Source organism: Pezoporus wallicus, unplaced genomic scaffold (genome assembly GCF_028554395.1).
Source record: "Pezoporus wallicus isolate ANWC-B61680 ecotype Strahan unplaced genomic scaffold, APGP_CSIRO_Pwel_v1 contig_5485, whole genome shotgun sequence".
NCBI lineage: Eukaryota > Metazoa > Chordata > Aves > Psittaciformes > Psittacidae > Pezoporus > Pezoporus wallicus.
In genome coordinates, this window is record NW_026641550.1 from 5,602,731 (window position 1) to 5,621,929 (window position 19,199).

General features: G+C 41.6%; 2 long non-coding RNA genes across 6 annotated transcripts in view; one reads left to right on the plus strand and one right to left on the minus strand.

The window, feature by feature from the left end:
* Positions 1-1,493: 1,493 nt before the first annotated feature.
* The window catches only part of LOC130607266 (uncharacterized), a 58,959-nt gene continuing 41,253 nt past the window's right edge, over positions 1,494-19,199 (minus strand). For 4 of the 5 annotated variants that reach the window (XR_008974202.1, XR_008974203.1, XR_008974199.1 and 1 more), the window contains 3 exons: positions 17,878-17,965; positions 12,167-12,265; positions 1,494-1,935 (listed from right to left, as the gene is read on the minus strand). This is a non-coding gene — a long non-coding RNA (uncharacterized LOC130607266). Of the gene's footprint in view, positions 1,936-12,166; positions 12,266-15,978; positions 16,117-17,877; positions 17,966-19,199 lie in introns of all 5 variants that reach the window. The other variant, XR_008974201.1, reaches the window with a different exon arrangement.
* LOC130607267 (uncharacterized) lies at positions 13,246-18,300 on the plus strand. The gene is made up of 3 exons (XR_008974205.1): positions 13,246-13,300; positions 16,311-16,537; positions 18,162-18,300. It is a non-coding gene; the product is annotated as an uncharacterized LOC130607267 (long non-coding RNA).

A 19,199-nucleotide genomic window follows, 5' to 3' on the forward strand; every position in this document is an offset into this window, starting at 1 on the left:
TAAAGATGAGCATGTGGTCTTACTCTCATGGGGGTGGCAGGATGTAGAACTGTGCCTTTCTGCATTAGAAGACCATACCAAAGAAAACCAAAAAACATGAGGCTGCAGGGAATTCAGCAGCACACTTTTCTCCAGTGGTCTTCCTGTGTCCCAGACATCCAAAAAATAAGGGGAAAATTCTGTTTATCTTTTACCATCCATATAGAGGAAAATCCATCTCTTGTGCATGCTGTATTTCTCTGTAGTGCATCAAGCATTAGCACGCACAGGCATGAAATACAGTGATAAGATTAATAATAACAATATGTATTTGTTGCTACAAATGCATTCTTTTGCATCAAGACCTCAAGTAAGTTAATCGCTTGAGTAAATATTTAAGAACATGCTGAAGCCAATAGGATTTAGGTGCTTTCCCTCTCTGGGCCCTCAATACATAAATATGGGCTTCTATTTGATCACCTCCCAAAATCAAGAGAACAGTAAGTGAATGCAGAACTCACCAGATTTCACCAGATCCTGCAGCACTAGAAGCAGGAACACTCCTTGAAACTAATAACAGTTTAAAACAGGTAAGAAAAAATACTTTTTTTACACAGCAGGTAAGGAATTTCTGGAGTCTGTCCCTGCCTTGTCTTCTTTCCTGCCCCTTGTTGGATAAAAACAATGCTGCTTGCCCCATAACCTCTCCCAAAACTCAGCTATCATCATTCCCCAAACTAGGGAATCTCACACAGCAGAGGGGTATCCGCGTTATCAGAGAGAAATAGAAAGGAGAAATTAGAGAAATGTGAAAACTACAAAAGATACCAAAAAATAGATATAATAATACTTCTCTCCTGTTTTGGAGGTGGGGGGAGGAACCTAAAAATAACAACAACAACAAACCCTAAAACCAGTTTGCTCTAGTTATGGTAATCCAGGCATAACATTTATATGAGAACATAAAATACAGCACACAGCTGTAAGTAAAACAATATGTGTGTTGCTGAATAATGGGAAAATAGCTTGCCAATAAGGATATACTTTGAGCAAATGAAAGATGACCTGGAATTGACTCTAGAGTAACAATTTGATTACTTATAAAAATAGGAGGTAGGGAAAAAGAAAAAGGGAGAGGAAGCAGTGGTTGGGAAGAGCTTATGCTATGTGGTATTTGATGTATTTACTTTGAAAGTTTTCTTTTGATGAATAATAAAAACAATGCCGTAACAGCCACCTTCATGCCAAAAAATAAGACTGGCTAGGGATTTTACAACTAATGTGCCTCTACTCACACAGATTCTCCATGTCAGAAGGCCACGTTTAAGCTCAGATGGTGAAACTGGAGCAAAAGAGGTTGAACAAAGAGCTCTGAAGGCAAAAGGAGAGAGCAGCATGTGGCACAGCTCCTTGAGAGAAAGCTTACTGGCTCTCTGGCCTGCAAATTGTCTCCATGCCGGTGTGCAGAGCAACACACTGGTGTGCCTTGGAAGAGACCCAACACGCTTACCAGCTAATGCATTTCTATTTTTTAATATCCAAGGTGAGCTCGGTGTTCATAAAAATACAAGATTACCAGGCTTGTTGGCTGATGCAATCCTCCACCACAGGTTAGACATTTATCCCCCGGGCTCTAGGTCCTCCAGGTATAAGGCAGAGCTGCCAGGTATGAGGCAGGGAGATGAGGGGGGAAAATACAACCCCATGCCAAGTTATTGCTGGGAAAGGTTGATCTGTATGCTTGCAAAATATTTTAGAGGAGGGTTGTGATGCAGGGCCCTGGAAAAAGCCACAGGTGAAACAGCAGCACATTCCCAAGCAATTAATGCCCAGACTACCTCTACACTTCTTGAGCCTTCATCCCTCACAGTCATCAGCATGAAGGATGTCTCTGCGACTCCCTGGATTCTCATCTTTCTGTTGATGCTGCATGCAGTCGTATTTTCTGGAACAGCACTGGTAAAAAGCAAGAAAAAGACGGAGAATCAACTCATTTCACACCAGTTTCAAACTTCTCTACAGTTAAAAAAAACCTTCTGTGGGCTTCTTTCAATCTGTATTTGCATTCTGATTTCACCCCTGTGAAATAAACACCACTCTCATCCCTGTCCCTCTTCTCCTTTCCTATATGTGTAATGAACCTTTTCTCTTTGCTGTTTCTCTTCACTTCTGGATTTTTGCCCACCTACTTCTCTCTTTCTGAGATGTTTCCTTATTTTTAAGTATCAGTCTAAAAGTCTTTCTCTCTAATCACTGCAGAATGCAATACTGAGGTCAATCGCAATGCATTTCTGCCTAGCTCAAAAGCTGAGGGGTTTCGTTGAAAAACACCACTTGGAAAAGACAACTCCTTTCATAGCAATGAGGGAGGAAACTTCAGGCCTTGTCCTGATTTCCAGCTAATGTGAACTTACAAGAAAGCTCCCCATGATACACAAAGAAATATTTACTATATGAATTAAGCAACGTTTCCTGCTTTACAAAAACAAAGTTAATGTTTGAGATAAGATTTTTGTCCAGTGGGTTTCTGACATACGGTGCTTGTTATGGCATCCTGACAGGTTTCTTCTTCACTTTCTCAGCTGGACCTGTTCACAGGACATAGGAGGACCAAGATTTATGAACCTAAAGCAGCATTTTGTTGCTTTACATGACTAATTCAAAAGAGGTCAAGCACTGAGAAGCAAAGATGAAGGAGCAAGTATAGAGGCAACATGAAGAAGTGAACCCCATTAATTTTTCCCTTGGAAATAATACAGAGAGGATTGCTTTCCTTGGAGAGCATGAGTTTGTAACAGAAATGTTGCCATCATTACTGGGATGACCAAAATGCAGAGTGCAACTAATTCATCTTTTATACAGCTCTATGTCCACAGAGAGTAAAGTCTTTAGAAAGCAATAAGCCAGCAGAACAACACAGTTATTAATCTGGTGTATTTTTCTCTTTTCTCTGGATATACTTATTAGCCATGCATGTAACTCTAAACAAAACCCTTTCCTATGTCCTTTTCTTACGTTCCCCTCCTTTGTTCTTTTATTGGTTTAAGCTGTAACATACAGGGTCAAGAAAATCGTTCCCATTTTTATTACAAGTCTCTATAAATAATAAGTCATACATATGTTAGGAGTAAGAATGAGAAGTAATTATTTGCCAAGGTCTGTCTTTCCTAGCAAACAAAAAGCAGACATCATTTGTGTAGGGTTTTTTAGTAAAGTGGGTATCATCACATGCACTGAGCAGAGAAAGGCCTCATCGGGAAGGACAACAAATGAGAAGGAACCTGTTGGCACCTTGGCTTCAGTGAAGCCATATTTCAGAAGGCTTTTCACAAGTTATTACTGGGGTGGGGCGAGAGGGCCTCCAAGTCACATTAATTCTCAAAACACGGATGATCCCCTATCACTCTCCTTGATGATAGGCTTTTTTATTCTGTTTTATAGGAGGATATAGGATTTCTTTATAGTTTGTTCCAGAAGTCTACCTGCATTCCCCTTGTAAGAGGGTAGTTGACGAGAAAAACACCTTTTCATTGCAGACCTAAAAGAGTGATCCAACTCAGATTAAGACCTGCATTTTCTTCCCCTGTCCCTGCATACACCAGTATGTCTTATAGGGGAGTCTTGGGTACTAACAAGCATTCAGATGATGATTGCCCCAAGGGGAAGCATGCACAGGTCATTGTCTCTCTTCACTAGCATCTCCTTTGCTCTTTCCCCAGCAATGTAGAAAAGGAACCCTTCGGTTTTATGCACTACTTCAATCTTCAAGGCCTCACCAAGTACTTTTCCTTTCCTGAGACACCACCTATATAAACCAGATAGTTTAATGAGGTTTGCCATTTAGGCTGTGAGCCTTTCTCTTTATTCTGCCCATCAGCCACCTTGGGGAGATGGGAACCAATGGTAACTGCAAAATTATGTCAAAGTATATCCTCGCCTTTCTCACAGCAAGTTTCTTCGCTCTCCTATCCACTGCCATGAATCACATTTCCTACATTTCCAAGGACTGCACAGGTAAGTGAGTTTCTATACAGAAACACCCAACGTGTTGCTTCAGTGTTGCTCCCTTGCCTTTTTATCTTTTATTTTTTCTTAAATTTTACACCATTTTACAACACATACATAGTTGCTACATTGTGATAAGCTTTTAACTAGTAAGGAAGAAGCTTTTACAGTTGCGTTTCTGAAAAGGCTCCAATTTATTTCTCATAAAGATCCTTGGGATAAAAAGCAGACTGAAGTTCAGAAGTAAGTTAAATGAAAAATTGAGGCTGCTCAGAGTGAGATGTTAAAGGCTGACTGGCACAAAAGGGTACTTTCTGGCAAACTTCTCGAAGCACTAAAAGAAAAGGGTCAAGAGTCATCTGCTTAAGTAATGATCTCCAAGGAAAAAATATTGGCTGGCCAATCCCATAACTACAATGGACTATTATATGTATGTTCTATAGGCTGAATGCATCAATTATACTCATCATGTGGCTTCTTGTACATGCTTAACTTGCTATTTCCTTTTATTCAATGTGATAGCACATAAATTAATGCAAAGGCATACATGAGAGTATTTTATACCTTCTCCCCTCTGTTTTGAATTTTGAGTATCAGTAGTTTCACTATGAATAATTTAGAGGGAAAAACTTTCAGAACCGAGGGGGGTGGTAGGTCATGTCTTTGTCTGCAAGAGAAGTACTGTCCACTAACCACATTTATGCAGAATGGGAAACAGCTTTGACAATCAATAGAGCATCATAATTTCTCTCCTAACAGGAAATGAGGACTCAGTGCACTACTGCAGTTTTAATTTAAATGCAATTTAAAAGAAAAAAACACCCAGCACCAGATGCTCATCAGAAGACCATTAAATGTTATTACTATATGCTATTTCCCTTAGGAACTCTCATGGTTAAAAATCAACAATAAGCAGCAGCCTATATCCTTTTGTAGTGAATCTCTTCAGCTGTAGTTCAGTTAAGAGGTCTGACAGGTCACAAGACTCATCACAAGTTTGATTTTCTCAACAGGCAAGCTGAGATGAGGATAATTGGCATGTTTTTACAGACCTTCTCACCGCAAAGCTCCTCATGCTCTCCTTCTTTTAGCCTGATGAAACGTGGCTCAAACACAGCTTCATGTCCTCTGCTTTTTTCACTGTACTTTCCTAGATATATGTCCTGTTTAACTTCTCACGAAGGACTGAGCATTGGCCCATTTACATGTTTGTGGCTTCCTGCAGGAAAGCAACAGCACACCACAGCTGATAGGGGGACTCAACCTTCAAGCAGGGCTCCTATGTGTTGTTCAAAACAGTAATCCCAGAAAAGCTTTATACTGACTTTAAAATTACTAGGGATTTTTTTAGCTCCACATACTCCAAAAAGGGCAATATGGTGTACCAACATCTCAACTCTGCATCTGAAGAGATCCTTAAATTCACAAATACAGATCTTCGAAGGCCTTTGAAAGGGGGGACTTAGGTGGCAATCACGCATTACCTGTTCACATTTCTTTTCTCCATTATGCAAATAAATAAGAAACATACTGACCCAGAAGTCAGTAGTAACTCTCCTCCCACATTCACAGGGAAATGGAAGGATAGTGTACTGCAGGAAACGGGAATACTTGAAACCTCTCTAGACTCAAAAGTAGCCAGGACTTTCAGCATCCCTCCTAACCATAAAAGCATAGATGGACAAAGACTCCATTCTTAGGAACTGGCAACAACCCGGTGCATCCAACTCACAAATGAGATGGAAAGAAGTGGGTTTTGATGTTAAAGAAACATCTGACACTGCTTTCTTCAAGGAGGCTGGTGTTCAGATAGTACCAGCTTCATTTTCACAGCAGACGTCTTTAAGCAGTCAGCTAAGTAACCCCAATGCTGCAATGAAAGTGCTGATAATCTCCCAGGAAATTAAGCCAAACAGCTACAGCACCTCATAACTAAGGAGTAATTGAACACTTTGATACGATAATTGATTATCGTGCATCGGTTAAAGCTGACAAGAGAGCATACACTCTCCAGATGACGTTCAAATTACAAAACCACAAACTTCAAAGCTTATTTGGATTCACACAACAAAATACATTTTGTTATTTACAGTGTAAAAAAAAAAAAAAAAGTATCCTTCTAAATGAGGCAAGAATTTTAAACCAGTGAAAGGTGAAATGGCACAACTTGAAATAAGAAATTAATCAATGCTATCAAATGGCTTCAATCTGTCCTGAGGACTCTATAATGATTTCCAGATGATAACACAAGAGTGATTGGATGTCTCTGGCAGCAATTCTTATCAAGGCCTGATTATAACAACTACAATAGGAAGACGAAAAATTGGTTGGTAGAGGGTGGTTAAGAAGGTCTGAAGAAATATGCAAACAGTTGCTCAGTTTGGTTTAAATCTATCTGAAATGGTGGTTGCACGTAAAGGCAGAAACTGCTATTGGTCATTTCCAGCCATGCTGAGATGCTTTTCATAAATTCAGCCAAACACACTGAAGAATAATTTTACTTCATGGTTAAAGCAAATCAATGTGTAGCCACTTGCAGTTTCTGCAAACTAGGAAAACGTCAGTAAAGCATCTTAACTTCCTTCCTGGTTTTAAAAACCTTTTCAGGCTCTCCTTAATTGAATATTACTTCAACTGCCGTGATTCTACCTCTAGAGCTGTAAGGGAGCCATGTAGTTGTTACTATTTATTTGTATTATTACTCTGGACAGAAATCAGGACCATGCTTTCCTTGACATCATGAAAAACTTCACAAAGATAAGACCCTGCTCAAAGAGCTTTATATAAATTGCCATGACCAAAAGCAACAGGTACCTACAAGAGAGCAACAGCAGCCTAAAAAGTTTACAGAGCTCAAAGGAAAGTAGTGGGCTCAGCACAAAGTTAGGTCTTCAGTCCTATCACTGCTGCAGAGCTGTATTTCTGGGCTGAAACTCGATATTGGAGAGTACAGCTCACATCATCCAAAATTTGGAGCCCACCCAGATTCTCTGAGGTTTCTTTAAGGTTAACCAAATTTCCTTAGGCAGGCCCTGCACTGCTCAGCTATTTCACCTTGTGTTGGAAGAAGCAGCCTCTGCAATATGGCTCTGACACAGTCAAATGAAATCAGGTGTCTAGAGCGAGGCTGGGATTCATTTATATTGGAAAATCAAAACAAAGCTCAAGATACGCAAAGTCATTCAAAGCAAGTGCAACTGAGAACTTGGAGTTACGCCAGTGCCAAAATCACACTTCTAATTTTTGACGAAGAGCTACTTTCAGAATGAGCACAGACAGGCCCAGTCACAAACCATGCAACACTTGTTGCTTTGCAAAAGTGCAAAATAACCACGTAAGAAGTGCTGTGGGCATAGGTGACTGGATCTGACTCACCAAGCTGTCCTACCGGAATGCAAGCCCTACTCTTTCCTCTAGGGAGAAAGTACAGATATTTTTCAATATGTTTACGCCAACTATGTGAGCTTCAATTTCTTCACACAGTATGTTGCTTCTAAGCTAGGGGATAGGTTAAAAGTTTGTTTTGGAGTAAGAGATAAGACAAGAAGCATTTTGGAGAGGGAAGGAAAATCCTATTCATCCCATTGAGAACAAAGGCTATCTTGTCTGATAGGAGCTTACTACTGGTCTGTTAGGAGCTCACTACTGCTGGTTACATCTTTGTTTCAGACGTTTGGTCTGTGGAGTGCCACTCCTCAGACAAGGACACAACAACCATTACAATGTCCAACGAGCCAGAGAAGTTTGGCTGTGAGAAGCAGCTTGTTCAAGATTAAAGAGAAGGCTGAAACTCCTGAACACAGAAGACAATAACATTTTTAATACTTCCTACCTTTGCCAAGTTTGACTACATGTGCAAGGAAAACATCAGAACCTTGTTTAAATTCACATTTCTGGCAGGATGGCTACATCCACACAAACTTTTATAAAATTACTTTGAATAGTTGTCGTTGCAGAGAAAGACACAGAGTCAGTGTCACCACTGTATCAGTATGGGGCAGTCCTGGTAGCTGAAATAGCATGAAATGAAGCAGCCATGGAATAACAGAAGCTAGCCACATCAGGTGGTATTCTCCACCAGGACCCAGTTACCCACTAGTGTGCAGTAATATGAGGGTGACAACTAGCCCTTCTCAGCTATAGAATGAACATCACTTGTGGTGAGAACCTACTTTTAGTTAATCCTTTCTCCCTTCATTCTTGTTCCAATCATACTTCATGCAACCCAGACTGAAATATTAAGCCAGCAAAGATCTGCACATCAACAGAATACCTGTGAGGTAGTCAGTCCATTTATCAGTCAGCACCATTCCCCAGACTCAGGGAAAGCACTGGTCCCTTCTCTGATAAAAGAATAAGGATTTACTTTTCACAATTATTGGCAGATTTTGAATCAAAAGCTTCAGGCTTATTGCAGCAATTAAATGCATGAGTCATGTATTCACTCATTTGGAAAGGTTCCTACTTTGTCTTACTGCTCACCAAGACTGTAAAAGGCACACTGCAATCTGTCCCAGGTGTCATGGGACAGGTTTGTAACCCAGGCTGGTTACAAGTACAGCTGAGTTCCACCCGTGGCATCACCCAGGCTCATACTCTCCTCCTCACCTAAAGTGACTGCCAGATTCCCATCAGAGGTGCTGCTCCCATGCATCCTCCTCTCTAGGAGTCCTTGCAGGACAGTGAAGGAGACTTCTTGCCTCTCCCACCCTTGCTTTTACAACCCCATCCTACTGTGGGAGGACCTATGGAGAAATAAATGCATGGCACATTCACCCTGCAGGGCCTGGAGAACGGGTTTTGTTGCTGAAAGGAGAGGGGGAACCGCCTCTCTCCTGTCCTGTGTCTCCCTGTGCTGAAAACCCATTATGGTTCTGAGGCTCTAAGTGTGTACTGCTATGCAGGCTGAAGAGAAATTAATGCAGCTGGATTTGGAAGGACAAAGAGAACTGGTGTTCTACTATGATCGATAGTCATTGATCTGATGCTAATTATTAGAAATATAATCTTTTAAAATACTGGAATTACATATAATCACTTGATTATTCATTCTAGGTGAGTACTGCTTCCTTGATGCATTTGACTCAAACTTCAAACAAATATTTCTCATTGAACAGTAAGTAAATTTGTAACACAATGAAAGGTAAGCAACTGAATAAAATTGCCACCTCCTTCTACCTTTGTTCAGCTTAGCACTGCACTTTGCATGAGGAGATGCTTTGCATGAGCTTTGGGACTTGGATCCCTAATGTCATCTCATCTAATGTAAACATCTAAAAACCTCTAATCTTTTCTTTAATAAAGCTTCTTACAGATTGTATCTTGTGAAAGTGAGTCAGCTTCCTGTGTGAAACAAAATTTTAACAGGTCACAGTGCCCATGTTCTGTTCTCTGAAAGTTTCTGATGTTGGTTTCTGTGCAAATGGATCCTTAGAATGCCTCTGGCCTCTGGTGTCCTTTTGTACAGCTCTATTGCCTCTTTCTTACCCATTTCCTTTGTAACCAGCCCCTACCTTCAGCGTTCTTCACTAAAAGACAGTGCATGGAAATGATCCACTTCAGGGCAGTGTGGACATTGGTATTCACAACCCTCTCACGAGGCAAATTATTATAGTTGCATGTAGTGGCTGTCTCAGACAAAACAGCTGGACCTAAATGATCATGATGTTCCTGTTGTCACAAAACCATTTTTCTTCCCCCTCTCTTAGTTGCGTCCCTCTTTCCACTCAAAACCTCCAAACTTCAAAATGCAAGAATGGGATACAAAAAGGCATGAAACCAGCAATAAGGAGTCCCCAATAACTGGACTTGCCCATATTTTCCATACCCAACACAGCTAAAAGAGGCTCTGCAAGCTCTGCACTGTCTGCTCTACCTAACAAGAATCTGTGGAAGGTTTTGAGCCCTTGCAGAAGAGAAGCTCATATGATACTTTACTTATCATACTCATATGATTCTTTACTGTGAGGGTGGTGAGGTGCTGGAAGAGGCTGCCCACAAAAGTTGTGACTGCTCCATCCCTGGCAGTGTTCAAGGCCAGGTTGGACAGGGCCTTGGGCAACATGATCTAGTGGGAGGTGTCCCTGCCCATGGCAGTGGGGTTTGAACTATATGACCTTCAGGTCCTTGCCAACCCTAACCGTTCTATGATTCTATGATGGGCATCAGCTGATTAGGTAGAGAGGTAGCAATGGTCAAAGCACCATAGCTGTAACAACCAGCTGAAGTAGACAAGGAGAATAGTGAAAATATCCTTGAAAGTGGTATGTTTTAAGCAGACCAAACTTCTCACAGGGCATAGTGACATGCAGTTGGAAAGGGCAGCTCTGCAAAGTTGTAAATTCCAGAAATAAGTGAAAGACAAAAACTCAAACAATACCCGAAACCCTTTTCTTTAAGTTTGAACTGAACCAGCAACCTAAGAATTACTTCCTAGAGACAGCCACTTTACCAGCTAAGCTATCAAACGAAGGTGAAGAAGGAGTGCCAAGAATGAGTCAAGACTGTATCAACAATAGCCTTAGGCTCTAATGGGCTTCCATATGTATAGCTTTTCACAACAGCAAAACAGTATCCAAAAAAAAGGCACAAAGCTAACTCTCCTGCAAAATCGGATTTTGGTTACAGAACTGCCAGTTTTCTGCCAAATAGTTCGCAGTTCTTCTAAGACTGTTGGTAGTGGTAGCATTAATGTTGGAGTTACTGTCATGACCCATATGAAATCTGTTTACGGCTTGACAAAAAAAATTGCCCACTCTTTGATGACCTTGCCACATTTCCTAAGCTGAGTTAGGAGAAGAGGGAGAACTCCCCTCCACACAGTTCCCCACAACAGTTCTCCAGCCAAATCCAATAACAAAATAGCAAACAAATCAGTTAACACTGCCCGACAGCTTCCATAGCAAATGCAGAGTAACAGAGGAAAAGGACAGAAAAGAATAACCACTGAGGTTTTAATTCAAATCCCACCAAGTCCCATGGTACATGTAAAACCCCTTGTACACAGATGAAGTTGCAGTGTCTGGCATTTCAACCGGTGGCCTCCCAAACCCCTGGGCCTGGGAGGCTGAACCCTTTGTGAATCATCTGAGCGAGTGCCGCAGCTCACAGCTGCGGCAATTGAAAGCAAGCTATACTCTTTTTGAATTACAGTGATTCATGAGCATCTCCAGACAGCAGGGTGGGGCAGAAAGCTGTGAGCAGACACCCTGTTTGCCGAAACCATGCCATCCTACTTGCAATAGGAGTGTGTGTAGCAGTGTTACCTCAGTGCCCTACAGCATATCCATCCTTAACCCATGCTTACCTCCACCTACTCCTTGTGACTCAACCCCAAACACCAGGCTGTTTCAGCAAGCATGTAGCCAGCAGATTGAGGGAAGTGATTATTCCTCCATCTTCAGCACTCAGGAGCTTGCATTGGGAATGCTGTGTCCTGCCTTGGTTCCCTTGTACAAAACTGATGAGGACATACTGGAGGGAGTCCATTGGAGGGCCTCCAAGATGGCCAGGGGGCTGGAGCACACAATACAGCAGGAGAAGCTGTGGGAGCTGTGCTTGTTCAGACTTAGAGATGAATAAAGGGGGATCATAGTGCAGTGTGCAAGTACTAAATGGGAGAGCATGGAGAAGGCAGGGACAGGCTCTGCTTGGAGGAGCACAGTGAAAGCATGGGAGGCACCAGGCAGAAGCTGCCACCAGGGAAATTTTGATGAGATATGAGGAGAGAAAAATACCAGGAAAAATAAAAAGCTCATCATTGCTAAGGTGCCTGGATGGTGGAATCTCCACCCGTGGAGATCCTCAGAGCTTGAGGGACACAGCCCTGTGCAACCTGACCTAACTTTGAAGTCTACCCTGTCTGGAGCAAGAGATTGGGCCAGATGATCTCCAAAGGTTTTTTAGCAAACATAAAGTGACCCGACCCCCCCCATGTCGGGAAGGTGACTTCACAGAGCAGATGATCTGACAGTAAAACTATCACCAAGTACTTCTCTGTTTGGAAAATACATCTCTTCATCTCACAAACCCCTGCACACACATTTTATTTATGCTCATACTAACAGACATCTTAAGTCTCTTCTACTGCTAAAGGCAGCACAGATCTTGATAGAAACCCAGTAAGATGTCTCCTTGGTTTTGTTCATTGGACTATAGGAAGGTCAGGAAATACCTGACTTACCTGTAAGGCACTGCTGCAGCTTCTCAGAGGCCTAACCCTGAGACCTCTGATGTGTCATCACCTTCATGCACCCAACAACAATTATCAATTTAGCTGATGCTGTAAAGAAAAACATGGGATTATGGAGAGAAACAGAAGTGCTGTGTGCCTGTCAGGGCAATATCTGCACTCTCTGCGGTCAGATGGTCATGGTGGGCCTGAGATACCTATATGCAAGAAAGCGAGGTTAGTCTTATGTTAGAGAAAGTATTACATAACAGATAACAGGGACCCAAGCTCCTAAATCGGAGCATAGAGTGTAGCCCCAGAGCTCTCATCTTTTCCAGTGTGCAGACTCCACAGCATTTTTAAGGGGCACTTCAGGCTCCTTAACTTCAGGTTAAGCCTACTGTCATGAGCCTTGAGTCACCTTTCACAGACAGACCCCTTACAAATAATTTACTTGTCCCACCCATGCATTCAAAGACCTCAAAACTGAAAATGGCTGCTCTATCCAGTTTAACGCAGCACTGTCATCCAATCCAGCAGTGAGGTACCAAATACAGACTTTAGGGGAAATATCCACCATCTCCTTGCTGTCAAAAGTTGTTACCGGTGAGGATAACCCTAAACAACTTGTGCTTTCCTGTAACAAGTCAGTAGCTGTTAAGTCAAGATAAAAATTCAAATGGAATCAGATAAAGAGTGGATGCTGTTACTATCTATGCATGAACAAATGGGATGCAGAACCCACAGTGTTGCCTTGACAATAAAAAGCATTGGAGTTCTCTTTTTGTGGAACTTGCTAGCAGTGATGTATGGGTGATTCATGAGAGATATTCTCCTAAACTACAAATGTACCCCCCAGGGCAGCTTTTCAAAGTAGATGTTCCTAGGAAAAAATAATTTTTTTTCTTGATTTTTGAACTTGGTACACTTTGAATTCTTAACAGAATTAATTTTTGGCATGGACTTCATGAAATGTCTCTGATTATTTTGATTCTTTCAACTGATTAAATGAAGATACCAAGCTTTGAGAGCCACGTGACTGGAGCCCTGAACTATATAAAGGGAACAGCTCACCTGTTTCATGTGGTGTAGAATAAGATGAAAGGAAAGGATGTAGCTTGAAAGCATGATGGAGAACAGCCAGAGGTAAGGCTACTAATAGCTGGACTGTATAATTATACTTGGTAATGCTATGTGTTTTGTTAAGATCAGATTAGCATATGATGGTTTCCAGTGTTTTGTATACTTACAGGCTGACTTTCTAACATGGCTTTAAATGGGTTAAAGGGTTTTGTTGCTGGGTTGTTTTGTTTTTTTTCCAGTGAAGAGCTTTAAAAAATCTAGTTGACTCTGAGGGACTTGGGGAGATTGTTTTATTTTCTTTTCAGGTGGAAATACACACATGCTCTGAATATGAGCATTAGATTGGACTCGCAATAAATCTGGGAAATCTTTGTGCTCACTTTAATTCCACCCAGTTTGTGTTACACGCCACTGGTTGGCTGCTGTGGTTTCTGCACCAGCAGCTAGTAACGAGCTCAGGATGTCTCAATTTAACAGTCTTGTGTGATACCCCTGCTTTGTTGCAGGTTTTCCTAAAGACTGCTACTCGCAGCAACTTGAATGAAGAGTCTGAAGCATCAGCAAAACAATCATCTCCCTCTGTCTACCTGTTAAAATTCAAGATAGAAATCTCTTTGGGACAGACTATCTTTGTACTTAAAGGCTGAATAGCAGTTAGCACAACAGCCCCCAGTCCTGTCTGATGCCCCCAGGCTCTGTTGTGATGTAAATAATATGTATGACTCCTTAGGCCAGCTTCAGAGACAACTTTAATAACGTCAGTGTGAATGAATGCCAAGGGGAAGGAAGGTGGGAATGCAGGAGGAAAAGAATTAGGAGAGTACATGAAAGTTTCTTAGAAAGAAAGTCTGATTGCATTGCTACAGCGTGGGCTGCATTTCAGGGAACATGGAGTTTATAGGCCAGTTATCAGTTTTTGTCTGCTCAGGGAATCTGTTTAATATTTCTGATGCTGCACCTTTACCAGTAATAGACATCCAGGGGAAAGCATCCTTTGGGTATTCAAAACCTAAGCTGTATATGCTTATCCACAGATATATATAGCTTTATTTTGCTACATAACAACCTTACAGGTCTGGGGTGGCTTTTAATGCAAAAGTATTTTCTTTGCAGATAGGTTATTTTAATTAGGATGTCTTCCTATGTATGGCCAGTCCCATAAAGAATTAAAGCACAAAACCTGAAGACCCTCGGCAGTGCCCAGAGATCAGATTCAACCTGAATAACTCTCTTCAAGCAAATGGTTTAGCACCAGCAGCCAGATTATACAAGTGCCCCATCAGCAGGCATGGAAAAAAGTAGCTTCCATGTAACTGTCAAACTATTCTTCAACAAGTTAAATATTCAGCTATATTAAGTCAAGATACAAACTGCAGTGAGCAGCATTCCCATCTTCCTTCCTACAAAGGGTTCCACATCTTGCCCTTCTCTGAGTGAAAGACAAGACTAATAACGTGTGAGATCTTCTGAGATGCTGATCAGGCCAGAAAGTTTTGATAATTGGGTGGCAATTAACCACAGCTGGGACATGACATCGTTCAGATAAAATGGTCTAGCTACTGTAAATAAGAGTTATCAGAGAGCCTGACCCCTATCTAGTTTATCTTAGTTTCCATCCAACAAGTACAACATTGGGCATTTATTTTTGTTTAAGCAAAACCTCAGCTAATCACCCATAGACTCTCTATGCCCTGGTCTCATCCACGTGGCAAGGCAAAAGACAGTATTTCTGACTGATACCTTCCACTTTCCAGCCCTGTTTCTTCCCCACGATGTGGACTTACTGCTTTGTGACAGCAGTTGAAAAGGCTGTGATGTTACTGGAGGCTTTGGTGTCAGCAAAACCCTGCAGCATTTGGGGGAGGGCAGTGGTGCAGAGGACAAAAGTGGCACTATTTAGGATATGGGACAGCCCCCTGGCTCCTGCAACTGCTTTCCTTCAGGAGCACCCCTTCCACCCAGCCACTTCCCTTTCCCTTATTCATCATATAAGTGACATGGTTTAGTGTGAGGTGTCCCTGCAAATGGCAGGAGCGTTAGAACTAGATGATCTTAAGGTCCTTTCCAACCCTAACTATTCTATGATTCTACCAGGCTGCTCAAACTATAGAAGCCCTAATGAAAATAAAACATGCATGTCATATATAACAAGAAGAGGCTCAACCACTGGAAAAAAAAAAAGTGTGAAATTACAGTATCAATGTGAGAGATATGACCCCTCATTGCCCAGGACAGAATTTGAAAGTGCATATTTTTTTCCATTCATAAGGGGCAGCTTTTGGGAGCTGAAACAGCACTTAAAAGAGGAGTATTTCTGCCCTAAATATTTGAGACCTTTTTCTGACACACCAGCTTGCTTTGCCATGGGGAGATGTGCAAGCACAGCTCTGATGAACAGGTATGGTTCCTAATGTGTTCTGCCCACAGCTAATGCTCTATCTAGCCTTTCTGAAGACAGAACAACAAAGCCTTTAAGAGTGACTAAAAAAAAAAGTAGGGTACAACTTTTTACCTGGCTTTCCTCTTCATGGAAGAATTTAGCAGTCTTGGGTAAGGAGGAGATTTGCCTGGTCTGGCTGTGGTACGGGATACTAGTCGCTTGCACTCATGAGAATCTAATTTATTTTTAAAGAGGATTTTAATATAGCATAACAATATTACCACACATCTTGCTCAAGCAAAGATTTTTTCCAATCTATATCCAGTGCCAGATAGAGTAGCTATAAAATGAATTAGTGTACCTTAAATTTCTGCCTTGGCTGTAGTGACAGGAAGCTAATTAGACAAACTGACCATGTCTTCTGGACCCAAATCCACATTACTTGGACACATAAGAATTACCAGCTGCGTGAGAGCTCGTGCTTCTGGAGGGAGTTGGACTTAAAGGATGAAATAACAGGTAAAGGAGCAGAGAATGATGGCCACTGTGGGGCCCAAAGCAGCAGTGTTTAAACTCTTTTCCAGCTAAATTTTAACACCTCACAATGCAGCCAAAATATGTTAGAAGCATGTCTAAGGCATGGATGCTGGGCTCAGACCACATATAAGCTCTAAACACAGTTGACTTTTCCAGGGTATTCTTAAATTCCAAAGACCAGTGTATTGGAGCCAACTGCACATGGCAATCCTGACGGAGCAGACCACATATTTCATGGCTCACAAAGCTACTGATCTTTTTGGCTCTGGCAAGCTTTGCTGGGCAGTAATAGACCTGGACCTACCAGGGCTCAGCAGGCCAGGGAGCAACAGTTTCAAACCCATACTTCACTTCAGCCATCAGAAGCAAAAACCTTTGGTCAGGTATGAGTGTTTTCTGATGCCTCTTTTGCAAGTATCTGAGTTGCAGGAAAATTACTCTTGAGAACTACTGTTCTCAAAAAATTTATCTATCCTGTTCTCACTTCCTCATCAGAAGTTGGGCTCCAGACTATGCCCAGATAGTACATGGCCCTCTTTTCTGGTATTCCTATCTCCACGTAGTCAGATCCAAACATTTCAGATATCACTAAGTATGGAATAGGGAGAGGGGCAGGGTTAAAATCAAAATTAGTCACAGGCTGAAATATCCTTTCTGAAAGGGATGAGCAAACTTCACAAGATAAGAATAAACACCCAAAATAACGGCTGCATCCCCATGAGCTGCACAGCCCTTCCTTTTTTCCAGCCAAAAAAGGGGGCACAAGACTCATAAAGGAGCTGGGCCAAGGGATCTTACTGCTACTATTTTGTATGTATTATTTGCATTGTCATAACACACAGATTTCAAATGGGGACTAGTGTCCATTGAACTAGACACTGTAACAACAAACACCACAAAGATAATTCCCTGCCCTTGAGAGCTAATCTTTAGCCATTTCTCTGCAGCATCTGGCTAGGGCAGGGAATAAGGAAGTATACTAGGGTGTACTGCATGGATTGCATTTAATCTTATTTCTGTAACCCTTGTCCTTCCTTAACCTACTGCCCCACTTCTGTTAAGCTAACTCATCACCTCAGTCTCAATTGAGTTTGAAAGCTTCTTGAACAAAAGTCTTTGTGTCTTTTCACTTTTTTTTTCATTTTTCATGGTTTTGAGCCACAAAAATTAATACACATTATTGAAAACATGAAACAAAATAACTTCCTTTCTTCTCTAAGAAAAAAATGGATATGATATATTAAAATGTGCATCAAAGTGTTATGATTTTGTAGTTCTACAGAGTGGATCAATGAGCAATACAACTGGTATGGCAATATAAATGAAGAAGTCTGGTCTGCATGTACAGACACACCAAGTACTTCTGCAGATGATATGCAGACAAAGGAGATATATCTGCAAAATAGTTCCTACTGGTTAAACACAAAAAAAGCTGCTGATATACTGCATTGTGATTGATAAATTGAATTTGCAGGTCCCCATAAAGATAAAGGAATTTGACAAATCAGGGGAATACAGTTTCAGCATGTCCAGGACCTGGAATGAAATGCGGGCATTTTCCCATCTCTACAGTCATTCCTTCCAGGCCAGCCTGATGCCTGCAGCATCCTCTTCCCCTGCTTGCAGCCACAGCAACTTCAACTGCATCAAGGGACAATGTCTTGGTACAAGAGGGTATTTGATCATTAGCAATTTCTAACCTTTCCTAGGGAAAATGGACTACCTGGACAGAAGAGGCTATGAGCCAACAGCTGCAGTAGGGTCCAACAGCTCTGTCACCACCCATCCATCCCAAATCTTACATTCCTTCTCTAGAAGAGGAAGAACAAAAAGGTATTTGTTTAAAAGACTGTACTGAAGAACTATAAACAATAAATGATGTTAGTTTAAACAGACAGAATAGCAAGGGTAAAGACAGTGTAATGGTGCACTTCATTTCTGTTTCACCTCCAGGCCATGTAGATCTGCCCTATTATCAGCTTCAAACATGATGTCCTCTTTTTGCAGGTCTGCAAACCCCAAACTGAATCTGCCCAAGACAGCAGAGTGTGTGTTAAAGAGTCTCCAAACAAACGAAAAACTCCCTCAAACATCACTCTGTTCCTTTTCACAAGCAGCAGAGAAAGAGGGGACTAACGCCTCTGCAAGCAAGCAAAAGCATGCAAACCACCTGAGTGTGTTGCCTTCCCCAGCCCTCAGCACCACATGCTTGGGGAGGCACAGGGCAGGGGAGCCCTTTTACAGCTAGGCAGTCAAGGCTGAGAGCTATTTGGATTATATGAGGAATTTCAAGTGGAAACCATCTGAATGTGTGTGTGAGCCTGTGTGAAGCTGAACTGTTTAAAGAAAACAAATGGCTTCTTACAGTACCTCTGCAAGGTCCGATTCTACAGGGGGCATAAGTAAGCCTCGTTTTTCCTGCCATTGCAAATTTAAATGGGATTGTGGGGAGTTTTTTCCTGTTCTGAAAGCAAAGAATCAGGAAAAAAAACATGCCAGCAACGGTACGAATAAATTGGCAAGATATGCTGTAAATAGCTTTGATACTAAATAAAAACAAAACAAAATAATCACATTGCAGCCATTTTAAGATTTCAGCTTCCTTCTTCACCCCTGCCACTAAGCAGGCTTCCTCAAAATATGACAAGAATAATTCAGAGGGATGCTTGCCAAGTATTTTCTGACCCAAATCCTAGAGGTATCCTCCATCTGCAGCAACAGACAGCTCACTGTGGTCTGTCATTATGTTCTGTTTGGTTTTCAACACCAGCTACCCTAGTTAATGAAAGAAGATGCAACCACCGAAGACAATGAACAGACAAACATTAGCAGCATTTCTGGGAAGCTTTGAGGAAGACTTCTCTAATCTTGAATGGGCCAGAATACAGAACAATAATGACTTAGGCATGCACGTACAAGTGTATTGCTTTAGCAAACTAGGTAAACTCAGCTGTTAGGAAAACAGGCTGTATACAGCCTGGTGGACAGGATTTAAGGAGAAGAGATGAAGTGCAGAGCTAACCATTCAGTTTGTCACAGCACCAC